The 11,242-nt window shown below is 39.4% G+C and overlaps 1 long non-coding RNA gene across 1 annotated transcript in view; it reads right to left on the bottom strand.

Annotated features, from left to right (window-relative positions):
- Positions 1-2,802: 2,802 nt before the first annotated feature.
- The window catches only part of LOC131831836 (uncharacterized), a 29,556-nt gene continuing 21,116 nt past the window's right edge, over positions 2,803-11,242 (bottom strand). The window contains exon 3 of the long non-coding RNA XR_009353818.1: positions 2,803-2,897. This is a non-coding gene — a long non-coding RNA (uncharacterized LOC131831836). The remainder of the gene's footprint in view (positions 2,898-11,242) is intronic.

Here is an 11,242-nt window from a genome sequence, read left to right as displayed (position 1 = left end):
TGGAAGGCACAGCTGTTGCCGAGATCCCTGAATATAGCCTGCTGTTCTCTGTGAAAGCTAGGGTAGATTAGTGTGGTTAAGTTGAGATGCAGTAAAACCCTCCAGCCTGCCCCTCCTCCAAATAGCCAATCTGCTGGCAGCCAGATGCTGATGTTTGCCCAATTATCCATGTCTGCTTGCAAATGGGAAAAGCTGGGTGGTAGTTGAACTCATCATATGACCTTAGGAACATCAACACCCCTCTCAGGAGCTTGGTTCCACTGACTCTGGACAGGAACAGGTGCTACTTCATACAGGAAAGTCCCCTTGGGAATGAGCACTTAGCACTTCTGATCCTGGGAGTGTAGTGATGGACAGAAGTGGCCTTCCTTGACTCGACTCCCAGAGGTGTGGCTTTTAGAGAATTCCCTGAAACATGAGACATGGACCAAGAACAGATTTAGAGTCAGGTTTATGCCTCTAACAGCTGTGGTTTTCAAATTCTTTCAGATTGAAGAAGTTGAAACAACAGCTGCACATTTATTCCTTGTTCTGGGGATGGGAGGTGGTGGAGGCAAATATGATGGAGACACAAAGGCCATGACTATTTTCTTCTTCAATAAACCCCAAATTATGTCTTGGCTCCCATAAAATAAGATGGAAAGTGATTTGGAATTAGGTTCCCCCAACCCCTGTGACTTTTCAAATTCAGATTAATATTTTTGCTGGAAGATGCCCCAGGCTCATAATGTTTCAAGAAACCTTAAAGTTATCTAGTCTACATATAGGAACTGCATGGTCCTCCTGTGTCATTCCACATGCTTACATCCATGACACACATTGTTAGTCACAGAGCTCTAGCCACTTTCAAACATTCATTCTCATCACAGAGGTGGTCCAGGCAGTCTCTAGCAATGATACAGCGCAGACACTCAAGGTAAACTCATTTGCCATCCCCAATCTAGTCCAACTTATGCATTTTACACATGGAAAACTGAGGGCCAGAGAGGGGAAAAGTCTGCCCAGTCACACAGTGAATCGGTGTTATTTGTGGAAAGCTAAATAAAGGGCGTAGAATTCTTAGAAACGTCAAGCAAAATATAGGCCACTGCTTATTTACCTATTGTGTTGTGTTTTTTTCTGTTTTCCTAGATTCATTGAACTGTTTATCTAAATTTCGAGGACTTTTTTTCCTAATATAAAAGCAATGTATCTCTATAGAAATACAAATAAACAAAACAAAAAACCCACTCAAAAGCAGCACCCACACATGAAACTACTGTGTCAAGCCATGGTCTATAGACCTTTCCTACATGTATGTATACATTTATCCACATATCTATACTTTTATATGGGAGTAAATCAACTTTTCTTTTTAGAGCTCCTGGTCACAAGAAATTCTTAATGAAAGCAATGCTTCAGTTTATACCCTTGATTGGACCCATCGTGTACATATTATTTTATGACCTGGTTTGAGTAAATGTTCAATTGTAATGTCTAAATATTCATGGAAATTTCGTTGTTAGACACTTAGACTATTACCAGTTTTTTGCTACTCTAATATCCACTATAAATTTTTGCTCACAGGCTTGTTTTCTTTAGGGCAAACATATTTTAAAGGCTCTTGACGCACATTGACAAATTGCTCTCCAATAGAGATGGAAGTGGGAGGCTAGCAGGGTCTCTGAAGTACGTTTTTTAACAACTTTACCCACACAAGATCTCATTATTTCTATTGTTCTTTTATTCTCCTGTTGGTATGCTTTGTGTGTCAAGAGAGAGTGTAGAATTTCCAAAGGTAAAATCACATCTTTGCAGTTCCTAAGGTAAGAGACATGACTGAACACATAATAATGAATTAACATTTACTGAAAATTTACCAAGTGTCAGGTGTCAGGCATTAACTCAAAGGGTTGACAGCAACCCATCTTGTAGGGAAAGTTCAAAAGGGTTGAGTAACTTGCCTGATGCTTCATGGAACCAAGCTTGGTTAAGTCTGACCTGCACACCAACCCCTTTGCCATGCTGTCTCCACATAGTCACTACAAGTAAATATTTGTATGTGGACTGATGGATTATTTTCCTTTGGTAGGACAGACCTGAGCAACTCAGAAGGGAACAGCCATAAAAATAGGCTAAAAACACAATCTTAGTTCTCCTAGTCAGCCCTGACTGGAATAGCCCCTGTGGATTTCAGCAATGTTTAAGCTGGGTTTGAGGGTATGACCTGAGGTAGTATTTTTATTAAGGATTTCTTATGACTGGGAACTCAAAGAAGTTAACTTGAATTATCCCATATAAAAATATAGCTACCCAAGTTTATCAGTAGCATTTCCTTTTTATAGTGTTTGGTGCTAATAATAACCCCAAACTCCTCAACCCAACTTTCCAGCTTTTTAAAAGAACAGTACTTATAAGAATGTCTGAATAATTGTGACTGGAGGGATTTATTCCATGCAGTGTTTCCTGTGGTTTCTCTGGAGAAAGCAAAGGGCTTGGGAGTTGGTGGCTATGTACAGTCTCTGTGCTGCTTCAGGGATCTTGTGAGTGAGAGCCAGAGAGGGGCTTCTAAGGAAGCGAGAGGGGATGTGAGGTAAGAGGAGGAGAGAGGCATGAGGATTTTCACAGAGAACTCAGAATAAATCAGGTTATCTTCTTGGATTCCAGGGAGCTGAGTAAGAACACTGGGCCCCTTTCTCCCTTTTGTTGTCCTCTGGACAGTGCTGTTCTTGCAAGGCCAGCACCTGGTGTCTGATAGAACCTGAGAAGGGATTGTCACCTCTTAGAGAACGAAAGGTCTTGGCAAAGCAGAACGTGATTTTACAAATCAAATGTTCTCTGAAGGTTTCCAGCTATCGTCTGCTTCAACATCTTCTACAACATGTCTGCTGGGTGAGGCCCTCTCCCTGCCACAGCACCTGTGGAACAATTTTCCATGTTTCAAGGTTCTCTCCTTTTGAAAAAACTATTTTTGGAGATATAATTTACATATAATAATAGGTACTCATTTTAAGTGCACATACACTAGATAAACTCTGATGAATGTGGGCACCCATACAACCACCACCACCCCATCACCTCAAAAAAATTCTTATCTGCTCCTTCCAGCCAATCCTCTCCCCCCAGCCTCCACTCTAGGCCACCACTGATCTACTTTCTATCACTGCAACTTAGTTTTGCCATTTCCAAAATTTCACATAAATTGGATCATAAAGTATGTACTATCTTGGTCATGACTTCCTTCACTAGACTAAAATTTTTGAGATTCATCAGTGTTATTGCATGTATCAACAGTTCTTTTGCATTGTGGATAATATACTATTGCATGGATATATCACAATCTGTCTAGCCATTTGAGTTTGCTTCTTTTGATTATCATGAATGAAGTTGTTATATATATTCATGTAAAAATCTTTTTGTGGATATATGCATTCATTTCTCTTGGGCAAATATCTTGGAGTGGAATTGCTGGGTCATAAAATAAGTGTGTGTTTAACTTAGTAAAAACCTGCCAAATAGTTTTCCAAAGTGGAGTAACTGAAAGTTCCAGTTGCTTCGCACCCTCACCAATATTTGGTTTTGGCTATCCCTTCAAGTTTAGTCACTCTCAGTGGTATCAAATAGCATCTCATAGTGCTTTTAATTTTCATTTCCCTTCTAACTAATCATGTTGAATATCTCTTCATGTGCTTACTGGCTATTCATACGTCACTTTTTTTGAAGGGTTTGTTAAAATTTTCTGTCCATTTTTCTTTAATTGAACTACCTCTCTTTATTGACTTTCCAGAGTTCTTTTTTTTTTTTTTTTCCAGAGTTCTTTTTATATTCTGGTTAAAAGTCTTTTATCTGATATTTGCGTTGCAAATATTTTCTCCCCGTATTGTGGCTTGCCACTTCAGTTTCTTAGTAGTGTCTCTCAAAGTGCAGTGGTGTTTTATTTGGGGAAGTCTAATTAGTTTTTCCTTTTATTAAACTTTTGTGTCTTGTCCATGAAATCTTTGCTTACCTCAAGGTTGTGAATATTTTCTCCTATGATTTCTTCTAGAAGTTTGTAGTTTTAGCTTTTGCTTTTAGCTCTATGATTTATTTTGAAGCAATATTTGTATATAATGTAGGGTAAAAGCCAAAATTCCTTTTTTTTTTTCATACAGATATCCAGTTGTTACATAAATGTGAGTTGACTTCGAGTCCTGCTACTCTCTGGCTATGACCTTGGACAAAGACTTAATCTCTCTGAGGCTCCATTTCTTTATCTGTAAAATGGGATAAATCGGGGCACTTTATTTTCCTTCAAATGATATATATATAAAAGATTTGTAATTGTGTTTGGTACAGTAGATCATAACTGAACTGTTATTATTCCTGGTCTGAATACTAACATCCATTATATTTACAAAGCTATTTTCCATTTATAAAGCCCACTTTTCCTCCATATCAGTCTTTAAGACTCCTAAGAAAACTGCTGGTGAGTCATCTTTACACTTCATCTGTACTCAGTAGAAATTGTAGGTAGAACTGTGGCTTCCTGAAGGGCAGAGGTTGTGTTTATTCTTCTTTGTATTCTCCCCAGTGCCTAGATTGTGCTGGCTATATACACTAGATACTGTGATTTCACTTAGTGGGACAAAAATTTATCTAAGCTCTTCTTCAAGTCAGTCATGTTTCTAGTTTTTTCTATCATCTCTCTTTCCCTCCACAGAGATCTCATGAGTTCTAAAGACCTTTGATGATCAACCCATGACTTCCATATCCCACCTTCTATTTGGCTTGCTTCAGTCTTCCTGTTCCCAACACCCTCACCCTAAAACGTTTAAAACCACACTCATTGGTGGTATCCTAATCAAAGCTCTTTGGATGCAAAAACAGAAACTCACTCAAGTTAGTTCAAGTAGAGGCAGTGTTAACTGAAAGGCTATAGGGGGACAATCACACAAGTGAAGGGTAAGAAAACAGGGGAGCTTGGAGAACAGCTTGCTTGACTTGAGTGACCAAGGACAGCCCTCTCTTTTATTCTATATAAAAGCATGTGAAATGAAGTCTGGCTCTGTTTGAATAGAACCTGGTGTGAGAAGTCTTTTCCAGTAGATGAAACAGCTTGTGTAAAGACAGGAAGATAGAAATGGCTATTCTCAAATACTGCTTGGCACTATGTTTATTTGGAAATCCAACTCACCTTCCCAACTGAATTCTGAATATTAACTTGATATTCTATTTCTTAACATTACTTTAAAATAAAATGATAATAATAATAATAAGAATTACCATCATCACCACCATCACCATTACCATCATCACCACCATGAGAACTATGTTTAACAATTACATGCTAACTACAGTACTAGATGATTTTCTATACTTGTTTTTTTCCTAATCCTCAAAAACTTTTGAAATTTTATAGCTGAGGAATTTGAGTCTCAGGGAAGGTGTGTTCTTTAACTTGACCAAAGTGATTACTTAGAAGACACAGACAGGGGAAAGACAAACCCTACAAAGATCTGTTGGTTCCCAAAGTCCCTTAATCTTGAAGCTCAAGGCCTCTTTAAGAACATGGTTTCAGTTCTTGACTTGCTTGTTGGATGAAAAAGTCTCCCTGTGATTGGTATTGGAAATTCTCCCCCAACCCCTTCCCAGTCATCTGTAACTATTAAGTTGTTAGTGCAGTCCTGAACTAAGGATCTTTAATGATGACTTTGTCTATCATGAAGGTTTCTAGCTCTTTAAAAGACAGAAAATCATTATTTCTTCTGATAAGCCCTTCTTCAAATGGGATCTTAATCCTCAAACCTGACGGAATATTGACACTGGGAGGAAGTCATTGCTCAGCCCCAGTTAGCACTGCTAATCTTTGGGAAAACTGCTTCTTTTCAAGTCATTTCCTTGAGTTGGCTTTCTGTGTAAAGAACTTGATTACAGAGAATGCATGGGAAGGGCTTTGCTACTGATACTGATCAATAACCTTCAAGAGGCAGGGAGGAAATGACAGGCTTAAGTGGCCCCTGGCGACCCTCTTGAGCCAAATGCACTTTCAAGATATGTACAACAATGGCTTTTAAAACCGAGATCCGTATTCAGAGAAAAATATTAATTTGTGATTTTGTTGCAGTCTCTGAGATGGAATCTTTGGGCCAGCAAAAGAAACTGTCTCATCTCCATTCTCTGACTCATGGTCCCCGTATACCATAAAATGACTCAGTCTGTAAAAGAAGAAGCAGGGTTATGGACAAGGACTGTGGCCCAGGAAGTAATATGAATCACTCCAATGTGGTACATGGGGCACCACCCCTTGTTAGCATTAAATTCCAACTCTGCCCTGCGCTCAGCATCCCCTCCCACTGTCTGCTCTGGTGATTTGTCTACCATACAGTTTCATAAACATAGCTCTGAGTTTGTTGCTAAGACCAATTATTGGCATCTATATAACTCTTTGTAGTTAGCAAGGCATTCTGAATCATTTATCAATCCACCCATGCATTCATTCAGTGAAAACGTACTTGGTAATAATAGTAATATTATGGGCCCACCATGGGACAAACATTGTGCCAGACATAGAAGGTATAGTGATAATCAAAAGAGTCATACAGTCATAGTCACTGCCATTATGGAGTAGGTAGTCCAGGGCAGAGTTTTTGTTTGTTTGTTTGTTTGTTTAAACGATTCAGTGAAATTCAGTTGAATTGTGATATAAAAGGTATTTCTTACTGAGGATCATGGTCAAAAACACAGAAACACACTGGTTTAGTGAAGGGTATTGTCAAAGATTCCTCTAACTACCCTCCCCACAGTCACTGGAGAGTTCATGGAGTCTCATGCAGGAGACAGAAAATATTACTATTCTTACTTGTAATAATATACATCAGGCATTGTACCTTGCAGGGTAAAACAAAGGTTATCAAACACATGTGTCTTAGCCTTCAATCCTTTTGAGACTCCGTATTACCCTCAGGATGAAGGCTCAACATCTTGGCCAAGAGGATCTTGTTTCTCTCTCTCTCTCTCTCTTTACCACTTTTCATACTGTTCACCTTCATCCTTCTCAAATGCCCTTCTGATCCCAGCTGCCTGGAAATACCTCCTCACCTTTGAACACTCAGGTTAAGTGTCACTTCCTCTGTGCCGTTGCTTCTTGTTTGGTCTTTCACTGTCATATCTCCTTATATATTCTGGTTAAGGCACCCTTTTTTCATTAGGAAGTCCCCTCAACCCCACGACCACCACACTCAATAAGGTGCTGATGGTAGGCAGGGCTTATCAGGTGGTCTCATGATCCAGACCTGGAACCCCATGTTCTGGATATTGCAATTGGTTCAAGGATGGCATACAATCCAAGCAAGGCCAGTCACAGTCTGTGAGCCTTTTGTGTTAAGACAGTTCAAGTTGGGTCCCCAAATGGTCATGAATATACAACGTCTAACTTTATAACACCCTTATTTGTCTATAACATATCTCCTACTGTACTGTAAATTCCCTCAAGCAGAGACTGTTCTTTGATTTAAAAAATATGTGTGTATGGCTTTGTATGTGTGTAAAAGTAACATATTCTCTTTGTAGAAAAGTGGGGGATAATTTGCTATAGAAAAATTTTAAAACACACAAAAACATTGTTAAACACCTGTAATACCCTCTCTCCCAAAGACATTCTTTAAAAGATTATTTATTTATTTATTTATTTTAGACAGACAGAAAGAGAAAGAGAAGGGGCAGATGGGGAGGAAAGGAGAAAGAATTTTTTTTTTTAAGATTTTGTTTATTTATTTATTTGACAGACAGAGATCACAAGTAGGCAGAGAGGCAGGCTTAGAGAGAAGAGGAAGCAGGCTCCCTGCCAAGAAGAGAGCCTGATGCGGGGCTCGATCCCAGGACTCTGGGATCATGACCTGAGCCAAAGTCAGAGGTTTTAACCCAATGAGCCACCCAGGAGCCCCGGGAGAAAGAATTTGAATCGACTCTGCACCAAGTGTGGAGCTCAATGTGGGCCTTGATCCACGACCCTGAGATCATCCGAGAGTCGGATGTGTAATTGACTGAGCCACCCAGAGGCAACTTCCCAAAGACATTTTAACAATCTTTTTATAATTCAGATACACACAAAACTCACATTTTGCATAAGTACAATATAATTGAACATATGACTTTATAACTCCATTTTTTTCACTTATGTGATACACTGTGAAAACTCTCCCATCTAATTAGCTGTTTTTCCTCATGATTTTTCTTGGCCATCAATTATTCTTAGTCAAGTAGAAAAGGTGTCATGGGCAATTCATCAAAACTCTATTGGAGGGGGAGGAGTCAAGATGGCGGAGGAGTAGGCTGAGATGACATCAGGTAGTAGGAGATCAGCTAAATAGCTTATCAAACCATTCCAAACACCTATGAATCCAACAGGAGATTTAAGAGAAGAAGAGCAGCCATTCTAGAAACAGAAAATCGATCACTTTCTAAAAGGTTGGACCCGCGTAGAAGTGAATCTGAAGCGACGGGAAGATAGACTGCAGGGGGATGGGCTGGCTCCCAGCAAGTGGCGGAGCAAAAGAGCACAAAATTGGACCTTTTAAAAGTCTGCTGCACTGAGGGACATTGCTCCAAGGCTAAGTGGGGCTGGAGCCCTCACAGGGACAGCATGGTCTTGGGTCCTGCAGGGTCACCAAAGGATCAGGGGTGTCTGAGTATTGCAGAGCTTACAGGTATTAGAGCAGGGATGCCAGCTACAGAGATGGAGCCGAGGAGTGAGCTCTCAGCTTGGGGTTACCTTAAACATGATCTGTCGCATAGTCAGACCACTGCTTTTTGAGCAGGGACTCCGCAAGTGGCAGCTCCAGGGACAGCTCCCTGGAAAAGCGGCAGTGATCTGCTGGGGATGGGGACTTCAGGTGAGGCTGTGTGCCAGAGACAGAGATGCTGGGTTGCAGACTGGGTGAGCTCGGCGTATAGCTGGAGGCCAGGGAGATGGGAGTGATTGAGCGCTTTTCTTCAAGGGCACCCTGAGGAGTGGGACCCTGAGCTCTTGGCTCCTCTGGGCCAGAAATTGGGAGGCTGCCATTTTCATTCCCATCCTCCAGAGCTCTACAGAAAGCATCCAGTGAACAAAAGCTCCCAAGAGTGAACCTGAGCAGATTACTTAGCTTGGGCCCTGGCAAGGGCAGTGTAATTTCGTCTCTGGCAAAGACACTTGAAAATCACTGCAACAGGCCCCTCCCCCAGAAGATCAGCAAGAAATACCACCCAGACCAAACTCACTTATCAAGGAGAACAGCAGAATTCCAGAGATTCCAGAGAAAGCAAAGCATGGAATTCATGTCTTTCTCTCCATGATTCTTTGGGTTGGCAAAGTTAATTAATTTTTTTATTTTTATTTTTTTCTTATTCTAATTTGTTTTTAACTTTTACTCTTTCCTCCTTTAACGTTTTTTAACTAGTTTATCTTAACAATACCTTTCATAAAAATTTTTTTTGAACCTTCATTATTATAGTCATATTTTATCCCTCATTGTATCTAACTTTACTTTTTGTGTACACATAGGATCTTTTCTTCTAAAATATGTTGGGATACAACTTCTTCTAATAGATCAAAATATACCCTAAATCTATCTCTAGCCTGAACAAATTCTCTCCACTTTCTTTTTCTTTCTTTTCCCAACCAACTTATCAACTCCTTTTTAAGAATTTTTTTTAAATTTTCATCTTTACAGTCATATTCCATCCCTTCATTGTGTTACACTTATTTTTGTGTGTGTGTGCATGTGCACATGCATATGTGCGTGTTTCTTTCCTTAAAATTTTGGGAGGTAGTTTCTTCTAGAGACCAAAGTACTCCCAAAATTAAGTGGGTGGCTCTGTTCTGTTCACCAGGCTAATATCTATATTTTCTTTCTTTCTTTTTTAATTAAAAAATTTTTTTGAACTTCTTTTTACCCCTTTTATTCCCCCCCTCCACAATTTGGGGTCTCTTCTGATTTGGTTAACTCATATTTTTCTGGGGACTTTTCCACACTTTTAGTATTTCATCCTCTCCTTCATATATTCTTATCTGGATAAAATGATAAGGTGGTAAAACTCACCACACACATACACAAAAAGAATAAGAGGCAGTATCAAAGGCTAGGGACCTAATCAATATGGACATTGGTAATATGTCAGACCTAGAGTTCAGAATGACGATTCTCAAGGTGCTAGCTGGGCTCAAAAAAAGCATGGAAGATATTAAAGAAACCCTGTCTGGAGAAATAAAAGCCCTTTCTGGAGAAATAAAAGAAGTAAAATCTAACCAAGTTGAAATAAAAAAAGCTATTAATGAGATGCAATAAAAAAATGGAGGCCCTTACTGCTAGAATAAATGAGGCAGAAGAGAGATTTAGTGATATAGAAGACCAAATGACAGAGAATAAATAAGCTGAGCAAAAGAGAGACAACAACTACTGGGCCATGAGGGGAGAATTCGAGATATAAGTGATACCATAAGATGAAACAACATTAGAATAATTGGGATTCCAGAAGAAGAAGAAAGAGAGAGGGGAGCAGGAGGTATATTAAAGAGAATTATTGTAGAGAACTTCCCTAATATGGCAAAGGGAATAAGCATCAAAATCCAGGAAGTGCAGAGAATTCCCCTCAAAATTGATAAGACTAGGTCTACACCCTGTCATCTAATAGTAAAACTTACAAGTCTCAGTGACAAAGAGAAAATCCTGAAAGCAGCCCGGGACAAGAAGTCTATAACATACAATGGTAAAAATATTAGATTGGCAGCAGACTTATCCACAGAGACCTGGCAGGTCAGAAAGAACTGGCATGATATATTCAGAGCACTAAATGAGAAAAACATGCAGCCAAGAATACTATATCCAGCTAGACTATCATTGAAAATAGAAGGAGAGATAAAAAGCTTCCAGGACAAAAAACAAACAAATAAACAAAAAAATCTAAAAGAATTTGTAAACACCAAACCAGCTCTACAGGAAATATTGAAAGGTGTCCTCTAAGCAAAGAGAGAGCATAAAAGTAGTAGACCAGAAAGGAACAGAGACAATACACAGTAACAGTCACCTCACAGGCAATACAATGGCACTAAATTTATATCTCTCAATAGCTACATGGAATGTAAATGGGCTCAATGTCCCAATCAAAAGACACAGGGTATCAGAATGGATTAAAAAAAACCCAAAACCCATCAATATGCTATCTACAGGAAACTCATTTTAGACCCAAAGACACCTCCAGTGAGGGGTTTGAAAAACAATTTACCATGCTAATGGACATCACAAGA

This window comes from Mustela lutreola, chromosome 5 (assembly GCF_030435805.1).
Source record: "Mustela lutreola isolate mMusLut2 chromosome 5, mMusLut2.pri, whole genome shotgun sequence".
Classification (NCBI taxonomy): Eukaryota; Metazoa; Chordata; class Mammalia; order Carnivora; family Mustelidae; genus Mustela; species Mustela lutreola.
The sequence above is the reverse complement of the archived record's forward strand: the minus strand, read 5'-3'. Positions and strand labels throughout refer to the sequence as shown.